A 14,292-nucleotide genomic window follows, 5' to 3' on the forward strand; every position below is an offset into this window, starting at 1 on the left:
ACATATCTTTTTTTATAAAAGTGTTTCAAGGTTTATCCTCAAAAAGATGTATGAAAACATAAAATGCGCTATAAATTTTCACTGACGTTTTAAATTACTAGAGTGTGATTTATTTATAAATGCAGAAGAAAATATAGATCTATTTTGTGTAGGACACCTTCTGAAACTATATATCTATATATATATCTACATATACATCTCTTTTATATATATATATCTTTTCTCTTTCTGTCTTTCCCTATCTTCTAAACAAAGCATACGGCATGTAACAGGTGCTCAATTAATGTTGGTCTTCACCTCCAGATAACCTGGTTTGTCATTCTACCCCAAATAAATGTCCTTGTTGACTGCCAAGCTAGCAGTCAAATAATACCTTAGTAATATTTTCTCAAGGCTCTGGGTACAAATAGGCAGCTGTTTACACAACCAAGTTATTCCATTTGTTTCTGGACCTTTTCTTCTCCACCACCAGAGTTCAACACATCTAATCTTTACCCGGACAACACCAAGACAAGTGTTACTGTTAGGCTTCTCCAGATAGTGGCATTTTTATTCTAATTAGAATTGTTCCCCCCTTGATAACTCTAGTTAATTTTATTATTTTACTTTTTATTATGAAAAGTTTCAAACATACAGAAAAACATTTGTTCTACAACACATACTACAGAATCTCAACAATTTTGTAGAAAAGGAATGGAAAAGAGTCCGGGATGATGCTGAAGGTTGTTCTTATAATTGCTGCCACAAACATTCCCTAGTTTGCTGCTAGTGTCTACATGAATAGGAAACTATAAATAACATAAAACAAATTTATAGGGAAAGGAAAATATAATTAACCCATATGATGTCACTTACTGTGTATGGTTTAATTGAGCTCGGCTACTGTAGCAGTGCCATATAATTGAGCTTAACTGCTATCTTCCTTAGTTACCACAGTCAACGACCTGAGACAGGAAACTGGATTCTACCAAAGAAGACTGACTCCAAAACGAGAGCATACTGAAACCAACAGCTACAAAGACCTTCTATTCTGGCAAACAATGACAACGTTGGCCATTATGTAATTACTCCTTATACTTTAAAGCACCCCATATGCACCTCACCTTTTGCATTTTATAATTACTCTATGAAGTACAGGCAAGGCAGATGCTGTTACCTCCACTTCACTACTGAAGAAGCAGAGATTAAATAATTTGTCCAGGATCTCTAGAATAGTATCAAGCGTAGCCCTGGGTACCCTGGCTGCCAGTCCCAAGGTTTTTCCACTACACTAACTTGCTTCTGGTGGGCATTCTAGTCCCCCACCAGCCATTTCCGCTGAGCCCCCTCACAAGACTCACTGCACAAGGTGAGGCTGCCACATGGATCGTTACAATGGTTTGCTTAGGGACCTAAATGTTATAGAGGTTTCCAGGCCAACTGTAAAAGAACTACTGCCGAGTCACCCTTCGCAGCAATAGGAGGCAGGAACACTGATGTCTAGTCCCATCTCTGCCACTAACTAGCTCTATGACCTTGGGAAAGGCAGCTCCTCTCATTGGGCCTATTTCTTCATCTGTAAAATGAAGGTTGGACTAACAGATCTTGAAGGATACTCCCAGTCTCTCATTCTTCATGTTCTTTTAATCCTGCAAAGACAGTGACGTGGTAACATAATTCCATCAATAATTTAAAGTCTGTGATTAATTAAAAAAATGCTTTACACTTGATTGTGTTTTTAAAAAAGAAACAGAATCAACTTATCTTTTGCCATTGATAGTGGGAGCAATAGTAATGGCGATCATTTATTGAACGCTGGGTCTGTGCCAGGTGTATACTGCTCTCTATGTGCTGCTCATTTGCTCCTCGCACCTACGAGGGTAGCTATCCTTGTTTTCCTTGTACAGATGATGAAACAGGCACAGAGAGGTTAGACAGCTTGCCCGTGGGGACAAAGGTGGTAAATGATAGAGGCAGGATCACTCCAGAACTGGGACTCTGCAAGGTGTTTGATACCCCAACTTTGACCACACGTCATGGTGGGTTCTGATCATTTGTCTCAGTAGATGCTAAAGGACACATGCATGGGATTAAAAAATTAAGGGGAGTCCTTTGTAAAGCAGAGGTTCTTGCACTGTGAGAGTCACACGTCTCTATTTAGCAGGTTCACCGGTGAGAGCAACTGCTCTGAATCACATCCAAACACCAGGGTGAGGGAGTAGGAGAGCACAGCGCCATGGCAGTGTCTGCGGCAAAGCCCTGATTGCTGCCCCTCACAACTCCTTTATGACCTAAAGGAGCAGGCAGTGAAACAGTCACTACCAACTTGGCATCCTACACTCCAAAGCTCCAGTGGGCCAGACCACACCCAACCCAGCAGGAAGCGACACCCCTGAGTTGCCTCCACTGACCTCAACAGCTCACTGTCACAGGGCTCAACAGGCCAAACCCATAACAGACACGCCTCAGCCCGGGAGCCCCGTGAACAAACTGGCTTCCACCTAAAGGGGCTCCACAGACGTTTCCAACACCAAGGGCAAAGTCCTGAAAGATCCCATGAGAAAAAGTTATAACTGAGACAAATACATTTGTTTGCTTTTTCATTCTCACATTAATAAAACAACAACAAACAGAACAAAGCCCCTGGGGACTGAGCGAAGGAAATGATGAGAGATGGACGGACGGCGATCATTTCTGAAGAGAGGAACATGTCTATAGACAGGAAAGTTAGCTGGGGAGGCAGATTTCTCCAGACACCCCAAGCCTTAATTCTTTTCTCTTCTCTTTTACATGAGCCCTGCAGGCATGTCTCTGCTCTGAGGTCCAGCACAAGTCCCGCCTCGGGTCTCCTTGAGTCTGTACCAAACAGTATAACTTAGTAAATAAGAATCAGGTCACTGCATTATATATATGAGCCACAGACGGCTTCTGGATGTTTGCTCCAAGGTTTATTTCTTCACAGCAGGCTGAGACCTGTTGGCTCAAAAGCCTGCCAGTGCCAAACTCAAATTTTTACACAGCCAATTGTCTTAAACATGCCCCAAATAAGCAGACTCTTAGCCACTTACGGTCTGGGTACATTGCATACTCTGTGAAACTGCACCTAGCACGTGCTAACCATGCAGGATAAGTCCTGGGGCTATAAAGAACCCAAGCCCTTCAGACACCTCTAACCCAGAGACCTCCCTTTGTGCTGCTGAGCAACATCACCTAGACACTGAAACTTCCTCTGTGATACCCCGGGGGGGGGGGGGTCCCTTCTTCCCTTCCCCTTCTGGATGGTGGCCCCTGTGCCTAAGCCTCTGGATGGCCACACGTTGTGAGAGACTCCCTCACTGCGCATGCAAACCTGTCAAAGCACAGCCCAAATAAAGCTTGTGTGCGCTACTGCCACCTTGTGGTCCCCAAACCCCGAATCTCTTACTGGAATGTCCCTGCTTTTACTCCAGCTCCTGGAATGTGGTCTGGCACACAGTGAGTGCTCAATTACTATTACTGAATGGGAGCCTGGCCCCATGGCCGAACAGTTAAGTTCGCGTGCTCTGCTTCGGTGGACCAGGTTTTGCTGGTTCGGGTCTTGGGCACGGCCCTAGCACTGCTCATCAGAGCCAGAATGACCTACAACTAGAGTGTACAACTATGTACTGGGGGGCTTTGGTGAGAGGAAGAAGAAGAAGAAAAGACTGACAACAGATGTTAGCTCAGATGCCAATCTTAAAACATATGTATTATTGAATGAATACATGGGGTCAGACAGATAAGGTTTTAGTCCCTGCTCCAATACTCACTACCTGTCTGATTTAGGGCGAGTTATTTTAAGCTCTGGTTTTCTATCTGTAAAACAGGTATAAGTAAAGTTATTGTGAGGATTAATCAATCAATATACTTAACGGTATCTGACAAATAATAAAGGATAAGACATATATTTTTTGCATATTTTTATCAGACATCTGCTGAATGAAGAGGCCCTCCTCACAGAATGCCCTATGGAAGAACACACTGGAGGAGTAATTTTAAATGACCTGGTTTCTTAGATGATCCAGTAAGTTCAGCAATGCATTTCCTTTCAACTAGACTGGAAGCTCTAAAAAGTCTTGTTTTTCCCTGTCCCCTCTATTCTCATACACAATTCTAAACATTACCAAAAAATGCTCAATAAATAATAAATGAATATATCTTTTGGGGTTTTGGGTCAAAATTCACAGGTACTCTCTACTCAAGGTTAAGAAAGAGTAATAGACTTCGCTGCACAGGACAGAGACTTCATGAACATGGAAGGCTGACAGCTCAAAAAGGAGGAAGTAAGCTATACAGCAGCACACTGAGACAAATGAGCGATTATTATGATGATGCAAAAGTGGAAGGTGGTAAGGGGAGGCTTGTCCTGGGTGGCAACAATTTCATTTTCTTACGTCCTTTGAAAACTACCACCTCTTATGAAGCAAGCCTTCTGCAAAGCAGCTAGCCATTCTGTGAAAAGGAGGTATGGAGAGGACAAGAAAGTAATGTGAAAATTAATAAACAGAAACTTCATTTAAAATGGAGTCAGGAGGCCAGAAGAATAAGCTCTCATGCCCTACAATGATGGCAAAGCCCAAGTGAAGAGGACCAGCTCTTCTTGCCCAGCAAAAGCTCAGCCAGTGAGAGACTCTCAAAACTCGGCCCATGGAAAGCCAGTACACTGTGAACTCTCAATTCCTCCAATAGACTCTTTGTTTACAACAGCCCTCCCCACTTCCTCTTCTCTATGAATGAGTTCCTCCTCCCTTTGTTGCTCTGAACTTGCAAGGGGCTCACTATGGTTGTGGATCCTGAATTGCAATTCTCTGTTGATCCTGAATCATTTCATTGGAACTGTGCTGTTCAGCCTTCGGCCCCATTCCTTTGGAACTGGGCTGTTCAAGTGGAACTGGACTGTTTAGCCTTTGGATTAGGATGTTCCACTGGAACTGTGCTTTTGGCCTTCAAGCTGACCCCCGCCACTCCCCCCCCCCCCCACCCCGGATTAAGCTGTTCTCTTAGAATTGTGCTGGCATTAAACCTGCAGGCTGTTTAGGCTGTTTGAACATATTTTGAGGCCCCCTGTGTTGCACAGGGACCCTGGCTGATTTTATATTTAAAAACCATAGTTCTGAGCCAGCCCTGATGACCTAGTGGTTAAAGTTCAGCGCTCACCACTGCAGCGGCCTGGGTTCACTTCCCAGTTGCAGAACCACACCATCCATCTGTCAGTTGCCATGCTGTGGTGGCGGCTCACACAGAAGAACCAGAAAGACTTACAACAAGAGTATACAACTATATACTGGGACATTGGGGAGGAAAAAAAAGAGGAATATTGGCAACAGATGTTAGCTCAGGGTGAATCTTTCCCTGCCAAAAAAAATGTAATTCAAAGATAATCAAGTTTAAAAAAATAAATAAAAAAAAAACAAAACGTAAGATTCCCCTCATATGCCATATGTAAAAACAATAACAATGACAACAAAAAAAACAGTCCTCACTCATTCACGTTTCTAACTAAATGGATCAACTTAACCAAAGGTAATTTAGAACACCAATGGCAATTATAGGGAACTTTTGAACTCTCCAAACTTACTTTTTTTAAAACCAATCAGACAACCATAGCTCCATAATTTCCAAAACTGAATGCAATACCTATTTTGACTGGTCTTTTGAGGCTTCCAAACATTATCACAAGTCTAAAATTGCCTCTTTGCAAAATAAAAATTTAAGATTAAATGAGGCAAACAAACGATTAAAGAAAGATAAATTGGCTTCCCAAACTTGACATTCCTCTTTCCCGGCTTCTTTGTCTCAGGCTCTGCCAAGGGTCAAGCATGGAAATTTGTCCAGGACTTCCAAGCAATAAACAACATTGCTATCCCCTGACATCCTGTTGTTCCTAACCCTCATATGCTACTAACACCCATTCTCAGTGGAAGTAAGTCCTTTATGTAACTGGTTTACACACTGTGTTCTTAGTGTCTTCTGGTTGATGAAGCTAGCTGGTACCTTTTTGCCTTTACTTGGGAAGGAAAACAATTCACCTGTACAGTAACACCTCAGGATTTTACTAAGAGTCCCCATTTCTCACGAATCCTGAAAACTGATCTGGACGATAGAAAGTTCCCTAGGGGTTCTACTTTGCTGCAATATGTGGGCCATCTGCTTCTTTGCTCATCTTCCCTTACCTCCTCACAGGAAGACGGCATCCGATCACTAAAGCTTTTAGCCTTTAAGGGACACAAGTCACTAATGAAAAATTGTAGTTTGCCCAAACCCAGGTTCGATATTTAGGGAATCTGATATCAGAACAAGGGCTACACCTAGATCCAGATAGGCTTCATAGTATCCTGTTTCCAAAACCCAAAACTAAGCACCAACTGTGAGGTTTTCTTGGGTTAGTTGGCTACTGCCAAAATTGGATTCCAAATTTCTCTCTTATGGCCAAACCTCTGTATGTTTTACTAAAGAAAAACCCCAACCCAATTTTATGAGAAGACTAGGATGACATAGGCTTTAAGGCGTAAAGGAGAGTTTAATGAACCCACCTGCCCTTGGACATCCCAACTATCAGATTCCCTTTTTCCTTTTTGTATATGAATAGAAAGGGAATGCCCCTGGGGTACTCACATGAAGAAACAGAGACCACCATGGACCCATAGGGTATTATAGCCAGCAAGTGGACCTTGTAGCAAGGGGATATCCCCTTCTCTTAGAACCAAAACTGCCACTGCCCTTTAGGTCAAGGCCACCAAGGAAACTGTGGGATCCCCTTCAACTATCTTTGTACCTCATGCAGTAGAAGCCCTCCTGAATTCTCACCACACTCAACATAGTTCAGCCAGCTGCCTCATCTCCTATGAAATCCTTTTGGTAACTGCTTCTCACGTAACTCTATCACGTTGTAATAAACGTAACCTGCTACTCTTCTCCCCTCCAGTACCAACAAAGCCCCTCGTGACAATTTAACACCGCCAGATCACCTCCTGACCCCTCATGACGATCTCAGGAAACTCCCCCAAGTAACATCAACTTCTCATGGTTCACTGCTGGTTCTTATTTAAAAGGCGACAGTGGCCAACACTGTGCTGGGTATGCTATTGCAACTCCTTTTGATATTGTTCAGGCAGCACCTTTACCTATGGCTTCTTCAGCCCAACAGGTCTAATTATAGGCTATAACACAGGCTTGTACTTTAGCCACGGGCAAAACTGCCAACATTTACACTAATAGTAGACACACTTTCAGAGTAAGCTTATGATTTTGGAATGTTGTGAAAGAAATGGGGCTTGCCTACTTAAAAATGGCCCCTACATTCAGAAATTATTAGATGCTATACTTTTACCTGCTCTTTAGCTATTATCAAGATACCGGGGCATTCTAAACTTGACTCTCTGGAAGCAAAAGAAAATCACCTTGCTGAAACTTCCACAAGGAATACTGCCCTTAAAGGAACCAACAGCAGCCAAGCCTTTGTCATGATCCAAAGGGATATTACCCCAAACGATAACTTAGCAAAACTCGCTAGAGAAGCCTAACAATTGGCCTCAGAAGAGGAAAAAGAGTGGAAATTCAACAGTTGTTGGTTTGATAAGAGAGGAGAAAGCTCTGGTTCAAACTAAATACCAACCCAGTCCTACCACGGACTCTAGAATTCCCCCTCCTAAACAGTGTACAAGCATTTAACCACTTGTCTATTGACAAAGTGATAGCATTCATGAATCAATATTGGTGGGGAAATAGAAACAAGGCCACAAGAAATGCATACCTCACTTGTTCCACTTGTCCAAAATATAATCCAGGGAAGCCTCTTTGTATTGTTCCCAGATGTTTTAAATGGTCTAACGAACCAGTCGAGGTTTGGCAAATGAATTTCATCCAACTTCCCCTGTCTCGTGGATATAAATTTGTTTAATCATGGTCTGTATGTTTTCTCACTGCACTGAAGCCTTCCTTTACAGACAGGCTAATGCCTCTTCTGTAGCTAAGATCCTTTTGGAAAGGAGATCCCACCTGCGGAACTCCTCTGGAACTTCATGATGATCGAGGAACCCACTTTACCTGTCAGGTACTTTGCAACACGGTAAAGGTTTAATAGATGCTAACAAAATGAAGCACGTTCTGGTAGAGCAATCTTTTCACGGTGTGCTCCAGCGAGACCAAGACCTTAAGCATCACACCTTGCAGCCTGGAGATTCCATCTATTAGAAAAGACACCTCCAGAAGGACTCTCTTCAACCTCGCTGGAAAGGCCCCTATCAGGTACTGCTAACTAACCCTTCCTCCCCAAAACTCTTGGAATAGACTCTTGGATTCATGTGACACATCTAAAGAAACCACCAAACCCTTACCAGACCTGCACATCATCTGGTGACTTGAAAGGAAAGATTTCCTGGAATTGAAGCAGATGACATCTGATGAGACAGCTTTCCCAAGATGTCCAGACGAGGCCTGCCGGGACTTTGTCTGCCAAACCTCTGATGCTGACATAACGCTTCAGATGACCTCCAATGCCTATGATCTCGATAAGATATGGACTTAAGGAAGCAAAAAACCACCCTGAGAGTTCTCCCTCCGATTCCTCCTTGTTACTTGAATGTGACCTCAATAGGTTTCCAGTCTGTGCACTTTCCCTCTGATGTGGGACATGACACCCAGGAAAATTCCTTACTTAGCACCAGGAATAAAGGCCGATAAAATCAGGAAAACGTCTCAATCAGCGATGCTTTCAGAGAAAGTTCTTGATCAAAAGAGAAAAATGTGAAAATTAATAAATAGAAACCTCCTTTAAAATGGAGTCAGGAGGCCAGAAGGGGAAGCTCTCACACCCTACAACAATGGTCGAGCCCACGTGGAAGAAGAAAGACTTCCTCTTCTTGTCCAGCCAATGAGAAACTGTCACCGCCAATGAGAGAGTGTTACAACTCGGCCAATGAAAAGCCAGTACACTTTGAACTCTGAGTTCCTCCAATGGACTCTTTGTTTACATTAGCCCTCCCCACATCCTCTTCCCCTCCATGAAAGAGTTTCTCCTCCCCTTGTTGCTTGGACCTTGCAAGTGGCTCACCATGGTGGAAGATGCCTAACTGCAATTCTCTGTTGATCCCGAATAAACTCATTTTTGCTGGAGAAATAACTGGCTGTCTATTGTTTAAAGTCAACACCAACACATTTCGAAGAAAAAAGCAGAAGCACTGGGAATAATCCCCAGGAGAAAGAAAAATAAGGCCTAGACAAAGAGAATACCCCAGGTAATGAGCTCAAAAGTTAAAGTTCACAACAGCCTTTCAGCCTGGTAATCTGGTAAGAGGTACTAATAGCTTTAGGCATAAGCCCTGACCCACTTCCACTTCATGGAATGTATCCTAAGTAAATAATTAAAGATAAAAGAAAAAATTTAGCCATGAGGATGTCCTACATAATAGCCAAAAGGAAAAAAAACAAGATATAAACTAAGCTAGTAAATTAGTACCACACAATGACTGGTCTACAGCCAGTAAAAACGATCACAGCCACTACAGCTATGGAGGTATATTTACTGGCATGGAAAGGTATCTTCAATTACATTGTTAAGCAAAATGAGCAAACAACAAAACAGAATATACAGTATAATACCATTTTTTCCGCTCTCTAATTTTCTATATTGATAGCTGTAACTCTGTATTTCATGCTTAGAATAGAAGTGATTATTCCTGGCTGGTGGTATCATGGGTGATTCAGTCTTTGTACTTTTCCTCCAATATCTAGTTTTTTATCGTTATTACTAGAGTACCAGTACAAAAGAAAAACAAGCTTTTTTAAAACAAAAAGTCATGCACCAGAAAAAAAGCCTGGGCTACATAACCAAGGATGAATGCAAAGACTGGAATAGTCCTATAAGGATGGCTAAAGATAAGAATAAGCTAAATATTTTAAAAGACATTAAAGTGTTTAATATTGATTTTTTTAAAGAGGTCATATCTAAACAAGAGTAAGTAAAAGCCTACTTGTTGAGGAACAACAGTATCATGCTAATAGATGAAAAAAGAAGACAACACAACAATCTTCCCTTAGCATCTATTGTCCAGCTGGACAAGGGGTCTTCAAATAGGAAAAGTCACAGGAATTAGCCCCACAAGGAATCGAAGTGGTGGTGGGAGAGCACCCAACCACTCTGGATGCGTCTGAGTCTCCGGGACCCAGAGGAATAATTGCCCAGAGTGTGGAAATGTCAAGAACATTACTACAAAATTGGGGCCAGCAATATGTGAGAAATCAGAGACCACGTGAACAGGGAGAAAACTGGAAAAAGCACCAACATCTGTTGTATTTGAGGAGTCAGATATAAAATCAAAATCTGGCTGCCTCTTCCTAGCTCTGCAACTATGTAGGCATTTTACTAACCTTTCTGAGCTTCAACTTACTGATTTCTAAAATGAAAATAATAATATAGAACTCCCTGAGTGTTGGTGAGGAGTCAATGAAATAACGTGTATAAAATGCCTAATTAGGTGTCATGCACCTAGGAGGCAGTCAGTCAATAAATAGCAGCTAGAGACATTTTTTTTTTTTTGAGGAAGATTAGCCCTCAGCTAACTGCTGCCAATCCTCCTCTTTTTGCTGAGGAAGACTGGCCCTGAGCTAACATCTGTGCCCATCTTCCTCTACTTTATATGTGGGACGCCTACCACAGCATGGCTTGCCAAGTGGTGCTATGTCCATACTCAGGATCCAAACCAGCGAACCCTAGGCCGCCAAAGCACAACGTGCGAACCTAACCGCTGCGCCACCAGGTCGGCCCCCAAATACATATTTTATTAGAGGCTGGGTCTAGAAACCAGGCACCTGTATGTTTGGCCATATTTTAATCCTCAATTTACCATTCATAATTTAAATTTGAGATTCTAGATTGGTCAATAAGGAGCAAGTTACAAACACTGATGAGGCATCTGAAGGGCTGTACTGGGAAAAGGCTAGAAGGAGAAGACAACTCCCTTCAGGGCCTGAGACTGGTGAAGAGCCACAACCCCTGGCCATCTAGGAAGGATTTCATTACCTTTACTAAAGGAAGGATTTTCCTTGGGGACAGTGACAACAAATAACAAACAGCAAGCTGCTCCACTTCTTACACTGATTCACAAGAATAAGCCAGGAACACGCAGTGCAGCCCTGGAGTCTCTTGCAAGCTTCTGGGACTCTTATTTCCAGGCTGCAAGGAAGCACTCGCAAAAGGGAGGGGCAGGAGGGATGGAGGTTAACAGCAATGCAGATCAGTTAAGAAACCTAAGAAGACAGAATCCGGAAGTGAGAAGTATTTTCAGTAGATAGGGAAAGAAGAAAACAAAGCCCAAAGGCCAGGTCTGGCCTTTCATAAAAATTCTTTATCATTCCTGCTACAGATGTACTGACAGACAATTGAGGAGTAAGTTCACACATAAAAAGAGAAAAAAACTATGCAATTTGAACTATTATCAAAGACACTTGCAAATATTTTTCCGCTTTTGTTTTTCTTGATATTATTTTCTCATTAGCTGCAAACACCGTTTTCTCTAGAAGCTCACAGCATAGTGGTTACAAGAGTTTGCGTGCAGTCTCCACCATCACCAATGTGACCTTGGACAACATACATAGGCTATCTGTGCTTTAGGCTCCTCATCTGTAAAAAAAAAATACTCCTTTTTCCTAGGGTTGCTGTGAGGCTAGATGAGATATATATAAATGCTTAGAACAACGTCTGGGCACCAGATTTTTGTCTTTGTCTCCTTAAATTCTACACAGTTACATTACCAAGCAGAAGATTTTCTTAAAAACTCCACTACAAATGACAAGAAGAAATAATGTGTCTCTAGAGGCCTGAAATGTCTGATGGGTACAGAGAGGCCAGTCCCAGTTCCACTGATAGGATGACCGACAGCTATGCTGGCCTTCTATTCTCGCTGATAAGGCTGAAAACCGTAATGTTTTCCCACTCACCATGCACGGCTCAGAGTGAGATTTACACAGGAAGATATTCAACTAAGCATTCATTAAAAAAGTTTACTTTTATTTTCTGTTTTTGAATAGGTGATACACAGACTTGGTATAAAATTCAAATACTCGAGGTTTATAGGGAAAAGAGAATTTCCCTTCCTCTCCCGCCCCAGCTCCCAATTCCCTGTATCAGAGCTAATGCTGTCATCTGATTCTCGTATCTTTCCAGAAATGAAGCATCATTTAAAAGAAGAGAAAGCAACAGCATATCCAACCAAGTGGTTATTATTTCTAATGACAAACGCTGTCAGGAGGAGTCTTTAATAGCATACAAAAGACTCTATACTGGGGGGCCGGCCCGGTGGCACAGCAGTTAAGTTTGCATGTTCCACTTCGGTGGCCTGGGGTTTGCTGGTTCGGATCCCGGTTGAGGACACGGCACCTCTTGGCAAGCCATGCTGTGGTAGGTGTCCTACATATAAAGGAGAGGAAGATGGGCACGGATGTTAGCTCAGGGCCAGTCTTCCTCAGCAAAAAGAGGAGGATTGACAGCAGATGTTAGCTCAGGCCTAAGCTTCCTCAAAAAAAAAAAAAAAAACAAAAAACTCCATATTGGTAAGTGAAAAAAACTACAAAATTATATTTAAAGCATAATTCTATAAAAATGCACATTAAAAATATGAAAGAAACATGTCCAACCATCAGAAGTGGCTGCTTCAGTCTCGTGAAATTAAGGTTGAGTTTCTTCCCTTGTAGCTCTCAACCTTTTCTAAAAAGAACACTTTAAGGATATTCTAAACTGAACACCTATTTCATAACCAGGAAAAAAAATTACTCTGCTGTCATAGCATGTCCTCTTCTTTTTGTTACTTAATACTGCCACCAAACTTAAAATTGTATCTGGCTTCAGAGCCTAACTATCTTAAAGGTTTTCCACTCTTCCTATTTCCAAAATGGAACAGGGGAAAAAATACGTATGACAACTATAAAGCTTCAAAGACTTTTTTTTTTTTTTTTTTAATTAATGTTATGATAGATTACAAGCTTGTGAGATTTCAGTTGTACATTTTTGTTAGTCATGTTGTGGGTACACCACTTCCCCCTTCGTACCCTCCCCCCACCCCCCCTTTTCCCTGGCAACCACCGATCAGATCTCCTTCTCAATATACTAATTTCCACCTATGAGTGGAGTCATATAGAGATCGTCTTTCTCTGACTGACTTATTTCGCTTAACATAATGTTCATCGCAGCATTATTTACAATAGCCAAGACGTGGAAACAGCCTACATGCCCAGAAACTGATGACTGGATAAAGAAGATGTGGTATATATACACAATGGAATACTACTCAGCCATAAAAAAAGACGAAATTGGCCCATTCACAACAACGTGGATGGACCTCGAGGGCATTATGTTAAGCATTATGTTAAGACTTTTTTGTTTTAAACAAGCACTTTATGTCTTTTATCATCAAACGACTGTTACTCTTTTCACAATAATCACTTTGGGAGACCACACACTTATTCTTAAAGTGAAAAACAGGCAAAATGGCATGATGTATTATTTTCGGAAGAAAGAGAATTTGCACTTTGGCACTGAGGCTCCACTCCCATCAGTTCAGGTAGGAAGGCTGGGGGGTGAGTGGGGGCGGGCTGACTGGGTTCTGCTGGGCTCTGGCCCAGAGTGTTCTGAAAAGGCCCGAAGCTCCTCTACCCCTTGTGCTAGAGAAGTGGGCACACACATACAGATTCCCAGAGGTTACAACAGGCTGCGCATGGTGACAGAGGCCATCCCAGAACATTCCACAGAAGCTACTCTTTCTCCAAAGCCACCATGGGGGCAGCAACGTCAATCTACCCTCTCCAGGTCAGCATCTCCTCTTTGGAGCTACTCAAAGTTTATACCTGCACTGGGACAAACAAGGAAGGGCTATGAGTTTGGAATGTTTCTCCCTTCAAACCGAAACTAAGAAAAACACTGTGCAGTGGTCGTGGCAAGTTCTCCCCATGAACGCTGGGTCCAGACAGCGGGCACAGAAGGCAGGGCTTCCCTCACACTCCAACCTGACGCCAGCTCCTGGGCAGCCCCAGCAGACGGAGCCTCAGGGAGCAGGGCATTTGTGACTAAACCAAAGGGTTGTCTGGAGGCTGTGAACCTACGTTCTTCTCTTACACAGGGACTCGGACAGGGGAACTTACTGAGAGGTCAACAACAGTCTTGACGGCCTTTTCTTTTCTCTTGAGGAAGTCATCATCCTGTAAGAGAAAACAAGGAATAAACAAATCTTGTGCGAAGACTGAAACGCACTGGACTGCTCAGACGTCTGCCTATAAACCGACTTCCCGTCACTACCTCACCTG

At 42.5% G+C, this 14,292-nt stretch overlaps 1 long non-coding RNA gene and 1 pseudogene across 1 annotated transcript in view; one reads left to right on the forward strand and one right to left on the reverse strand.

The window, feature by feature from the left end:
• The window catches only part of LOC139076745 (uncharacterized), a 145,356-nt gene that overhangs the window by 61,297 nt on the left and 69,767 nt on the right, over positions 1-14,292 (forward strand). The gene's annotated exons all lie outside the window — the stretch shown is intronic.
• Positions 1-14,292, reverse strand: part of LOC139076743 (serine/threonine-protein kinase MARK2 pseudogene) — a 76,263-nt pseudogene that overhangs the window by 13,686 nt on the left and 48,285 nt on the right.

The sequence above is a fragment of the Equus przewalskii genome, chromosome 17, assembly GCF_037783145.1.
Source record: "Equus przewalskii isolate Varuska chromosome 17, EquPr2, whole genome shotgun sequence".
NCBI lineage: Eukaryota > Metazoa > Chordata > Mammalia > Perissodactyla > Equidae > Equus > Equus przewalskii.